The sequence below is a fragment of the Pelobates fuscus genome, chromosome 3, assembly GCF_036172605.1.
Source record: "Pelobates fuscus isolate aPelFus1 chromosome 3, aPelFus1.pri, whole genome shotgun sequence".
NCBI lineage: Eukaryota > Metazoa > Chordata > Amphibia > Anura > Pelobatidae > Pelobates > Pelobates fuscus.
Window position 1 is genome coordinate 399,633,478 of NC_086319.1, and position 6,083 is coordinate 399,639,560.

Consider the following 6,083-nt stretch of genomic DNA (forward strand, 5'->3'; position numbering starts at 1 on the left):
TATAGTATAAATTTAATGCATAAATATTTAATTTCAATTTTTTAAAAGCTCCTCCTGTTTTTTCCTCTGTTGCTTAATTTTTCTTAGTTTCCCAACCGGTGGGAAAATTCTCCTGTCAAAAATGTACTGCAAATTATATACAAATGTCTAAAATAAAAGGGAGGCTAGAGATCAATTGGATCAATGGTGAGCAGAAAACAACTAAGTATGTGCGCACCAAATGAATGAATATAAAAATATAAAAATGAAATATACTTTTTATAATAAACACAGAAATATGTCATCAGCATCCAGAATCACCATCCAGAGATGAGGTCTCACTTAGTGCCCATAAACACAAAAAACATAAACCAAAGTAACAATATGTATATAACAAGGAAAAAAAAACTATAAAAATAAATATCTCAGATGAACTTTCTACAGTTTCCAAAGTAAGGAAACAGCACAAAGCGGCTGTGTGACGCTGCCCCCCCCCCCCCCCCCTACAACTGGCTCAAATAAAAAATCCAATGTGTTTTTTCGTTAATGCCACATTTGTGCTGTTTTGTGTTGTAAAAATGAAGGTTTGTGCTGCTTTTATTATTAAAGGGACACTATAATCACCTGAAAAACCTTAGCTTAATGAAGCAGTTTTGGTGTATAGAACATGCCCCTGCAGCCTCACTGCTCAATCCTCTTCCATTTAGGAGTTAAATCCCTTTGTTTATGAACCCTAGTCACACCTCCCTGCATGTGACTTGCACAGCCTTCCATAAACACTTCCTGTAAAGAGAGCCATATTTAGGCCTTCTTTATTGCAAGTTCTGTTTAATTAAGATTTTCTTATCCCCTGCTATGTTAATAGCTTGCTAGACCCTGCAAGAGCCTCCTCTATGTGATTAAAGTTCAATTTAGAGATTGAGAGATTGAGATACAATTATTTAAGATAAATTACATCTGTTTAAAAGTGAAACCAGTTTTTTTTTTTCATGCAGGCTCTGTCAATCATGGCCAGGGTGATGTAGATTAATTTAGAAATAAACAAATATGTTTAAATGTCTATCTGTTCCTGTCCAAATCTGAGATGATTAAATTGCGTATACGCAGAAGTAAGTTCACACTGACACACGAGAAAATTAAAAGCACTTCGAGAAAATTTAATGGCATCTGATTAAAAGCGGGCTCGCAGACCCTTATAAGAGCAGAATTACATCATCATTGAATATCGAGATTACAGTAAATAAACATCATTAATTGGATTAAGTGTTAAGTGGTTATGTCAATGTCCACCCATCAATATTATTAATTGGCTCAAGAACTAAGTGGTTAGCTAGGTGTCCTCCCACCGGGAGGTGGCGTTATTCTGGACACGGGTGTGGACAGATGGCTCATGCGCCATCTTACCCAGCACGAGGCTTACTCGGTGGGAAGGGGGGCTTGGGCGTCATTTTGGGTAGTTAGTGATGTCAGACTCGTGGTCAGATTCAGGGTCCTTTTTATGAATAGAACATTTCATTAGGGCAGCTTTCTCATGGCCTTGGCTATACTTTGTTGCATGTTACAGGAGCTCAATAATTCCGGTGTTAGTCATGTCTTTCTAGAAAATACAGTCTCTATTCATTATACTAAATGCTGTTAGGAAATTCTGTCATGTAATGTAGTCAAGATGGAAGATCTGTCAGGTAATGAGATTAAAATGGAGTTAGTGCAAAAATTCAACACAGGTTTAATACAGGGTTTTAATAATTCTACATCAGTCCCCCCTATGAAATGTTAGATTCTAAAAAAAAGATAAACTTTATTGTGTTAATACCAGAAGACGTGTTCGCCTAAAGGCACAGAAACCCCGTGGCCGCTAGCTAGGTGTTATTGCAAAGTGCAATCCTGTCCCTCAAGCTGACCCTAGTAGGCTATCTCATCCGTCAGTACGGCTCTCGAACGCTTCACTCCCATGGGTATCCCACGGTGGCTAGCCCACCACTTCTCCACACGGTAGACTTTTACCTATACTGACGGATGCTATCCCTAAGCTGGTCCCTACCTAGAACTCTTGCACTTTATCAGTATAGGGGATAGTTTGCAGCGGTATACAGGGTGAGTTGAGATCTTGGAAATCTTGGTCATCAACTGTTAGATGTGCGAAAGTGGGTGCCGCTTGGTCTACAGTCTTCAATAGGAATTTTCTCAGACAAGGGAGGACACAACAAACGAGAAGAGCAAAAATAAAAAGAGAAATTAGTATTGCCATACCAATATGCATTAAAGCTTTTTGCCATCCCGTCATCCAACCAAACCATCTTTCCCAGGGATCTTTTATCCCAGAATTCCTTTTAACTCTTCAGAGAGCTCATTTAATTTTTCTATGGCTAAGGTGACTTTACCATTAGGGCCTGTGTTTTCTGGGATGTAAGTACAACATGTCATGGTGTCGGGCAAAATTTTACATACACCCACTTTTTCAGCTAGAATCATGTCTAAGGCCATTCTATTCTGGAAGGACATTTGGGACGTAGCCTGCAGCTGTTCGGCTAAACCCTGGAGGGCATCCCTGGTGTAGTTAACAAAGCGTTGTTTGTTGTAATAAATGTAATTTATCCAATTTAAATTCTTGTTTGCAGTAACTATGGTAAAAAGTGATTCAAATCCTGCTGCAACTTCATCTCTTGCTTTAAATTCATTGGGTACACCCCTAGGCACCCCAATGGCATCAATGTAAATGTGAGGGTCAAAACTGCCTTTTACTGGGGTTTCACGCTTAACCCTGGTTGGTGTGTGTGTGGACTCATGTGTGTCAGGGTGTGTGTCAGAGATGATATGTATGGGCATGATGGCTTTAGCCAGAGTACACTCCCCCCACCATTCTTTGTCCATCCTGGATCTTAATTGTAAATCCCCACACAACCAGTAAATATCCCCCAATGACCTAGTATGAAACTGTAACAGGTACATAGGAACAGTTCTGTAGGTGGCACAATACCCTTTAGAGAAGTTACCCAAGAATTTACCAATTCCATCATAATTAGCATAAGAGGTGTAATTACCTTTATAAACTGTAACACCTTCTGGGGGTTTGACATCCTTGGTTAGGAGAGGGTACTCCACTGTCCATGCTTCGCAGAGGGACCTATTATAGTTGTAATGGTAGGCAAAAAGACTCAAAACACATTCTTCTATATCTACTGGTAAGGTTAAAGGTACGGTGCCGAGGTGAGGCCGGGCACCACCACACACATAGCATGCAGTTCTGTTATGTTTGTTGGCATTATATTTCATCCATTCTAACCATAAATTAACATCATTAAAACCTGTCTCAGCGGCCATGGTATCTTCAAAGGTGGGGTTAGCAATGGCCATCATGTCTTTAAAGGACTGGATGTGTGGTTTTAATGGATTTGGGACCATATGGGTGGCCCTTGCCACTCTGGGGAGTGGCACATATCTTTCAGGTAGAAGTGCCCTAATTTGTTATAGGAACCTTTCTTCCAATACATTCCCATTACATACTGGTCTGCATCTGTTGGGCTGGGATGCTCAATATTTAGGATTAATTTCATGGGTGTACCTCCTCCAGGCTTCCTTAGGGTCATTCTTTGGAGGAGGGATCTACCATGGTCATCTACCTTAGATAAGGTACTTTTGGGTTTGTAACCCCAGGCAGGCCCAGCATTCCACCCTGCAGCCCCCCAATGGTTACAGTTATGCCCCCATTGTTTGTCAACTACACAAACATAGGGGTCCTTTACATGAGGGATATCTCTATAGATATTTTGAATTTGTGACGTAGGGAATGGGCAATCTACAATGTCACAGTAATCAAAAGTGTATGTAGCCACACGGGTACATGAAGAATTGTACCAGAAGGTATACCCACTGGCATCTTTGGTGATGGCTACTTGTTGGGCCTTAATTAGGCTAATTAACGAGATGATGTACCAGAGGTACATGGTTGTGCGGTATCTGCTTCCTCTGGGGCAGGAGTCTTCTTGCAATGGGAAGCGTGGATCCAATGTGGCCTGCCAGCCAACTTGACGGAGGTTGAAGTGATCAAGAGAACTTGGAATGGTCCGTCAAATCTTGGTTCCAGGGTGTGTTTCCGCATAAAATTAGGGATGGCCGTACTGCGAACCCAATCTCCGGGAAGCAGGTTGTGAGTACCTGTATCAGATTCAGGATCTGGAATTGAAGAGAAAACTTGGGCATGTATTTTGTTCAAGGCACTTGTAAGTTCAGTTACATAGTCTACTAAAACATCAGTTTGAAGCTGCAACTGTTGTGGGTAATAACAACCTAGTCTGGGTGCAGTCCCAAATAGAATCTCATATGGGGATAGTGAGTGCTTCCCTCTAGGTGTGTGCCTAACGCTAAATAAAGCTATTGACAGGCTTTCTGGCCAGGGCATCTTTGTTTCTTGTGACATTTTTAACATTCTGGCTTTTAGAATGCCATTCATGCGTTCTACTTTGCCACTACTTTGTGGGTGGTAAGGGGTGTGAAAATCTAGAGTCACTCCCAGAGCATTCCACATTTCTTTAGTCACTGTTGCTGTAAAGGCTGGGCCCTGGTCACTTTCAATAACTTCTGGTAGTCCAAATCTACATACAATATCTGTGAGTAGACGTCTTGCTGTTGTTTTGGCAGTAATATTGGTTACTGGATAGGCTTCTGGCCAGCCTGAAAACATGTCCACTATTACTAGTGCATATTCATGAGGCCCACTCTTGGGCATTTGTATGTGGTCAATCTGAATTCTCTGGAATGGTTACATGGGCTTAGCCAGGTGTTTCAAAGGCACTTTGGTTGGCTTTCCTGGGTTGCATTTTGCGCAAATGACACAGGCCCTACAAAAGCTGTTGATCAATGTTGTGATTCCAGGTGCTTCATAATACTTTTGTATGAGGGCGGCCATTGAGTCTTTTGACAGATGTGCAGGTCCATGTGCCAATTGGACAACTGCTGGATATAAATTCTTAGGAAGGCAGAATCTAAAGTTGTTGTAATATACTCCATCCTTTAGGACTGCTCCTTTCTTCTTCCATTTCTGTATTTCTTCGGGGGCAGTTGTTGCTTGCTGTTCCCGTAGGATTCTTAAGTCAGTAGGAAGAGTCTGCAAGGTGAAAATTGGAATTTCTTCGTGTCCGGACACTTCTTCATCCACTTCCTGCAAATTTCTTGCTGCTTGCTTAGCAGTTTGATCAGCTAAGTGGTTGCCCTTTGCTTCATCTGTATCCAACTTCCCATGTGCCTTTACTTTCAAGATGGCCACTTCTTTAGGGAGTAGGAGGGCATCCATTAGTTCCTTGATTGCAGAGCTGTGCTTGACTGGTGTACCGGCAGTGGTAAGAAATCCTCTTGTTTTCCAAATTAGTCCGAAGTCATGTGCCACACCCAGAGCATATCTTGAATCTGTGTAGATGTTGGCACGTTTTCCTTCGGAGATCTTGCATGCTGAAGTCAGGGCTTGCAATTCAGCTTCTTGTGCAGACATTGCTGGTGGTAAAGATGATGATTTGATAACTTCATCTGTTGTGGTTACGGCATATCCTGTGTGGTATTTTCCTTCTTCATCAGCATACCTTGAACCGTCCACAAACAGAGTGAGATCAGGATCTGTTAATGGATTCTCATGTACAGTAGGTAGATGTATTGTCTCCATTTTCATCTGTTCAAAACAGTCATGAGGTGTCTCTGGGTCATAATCATTCACTATGACCAGATCTTGAAATTCATTTTCCAGGAAGTGGCGTGGCCATGCTTCTAGATGGTCAGTTGTTGGGTATTTGACAATGCCATTTTCCTGTAGCTGTGATTCATCCATGGTGGCCCATAATTTTGCCATGGGCCCAAGATCATTCCATGATTTTGTTTTCAACTTGGTGACAGGGACATGTGGAATAGCAGTATCCCAATGACGGTACAAGTATTTGAGTTCTGAAGGTAGTTGAATCAAGGCCATGCTGTTACCTTCAGAGTCACAGTAGAAGTCTTGTGCAGTGAGTTTCACCTCCACCAGGTGATAAAGCTCATCTTCGTAGCAAGGTTCAGGAGTGATGTTTGGCTTATACCACATGGTACAGAAGGCATACCCTGGTCCCTCGCAGAGAGGA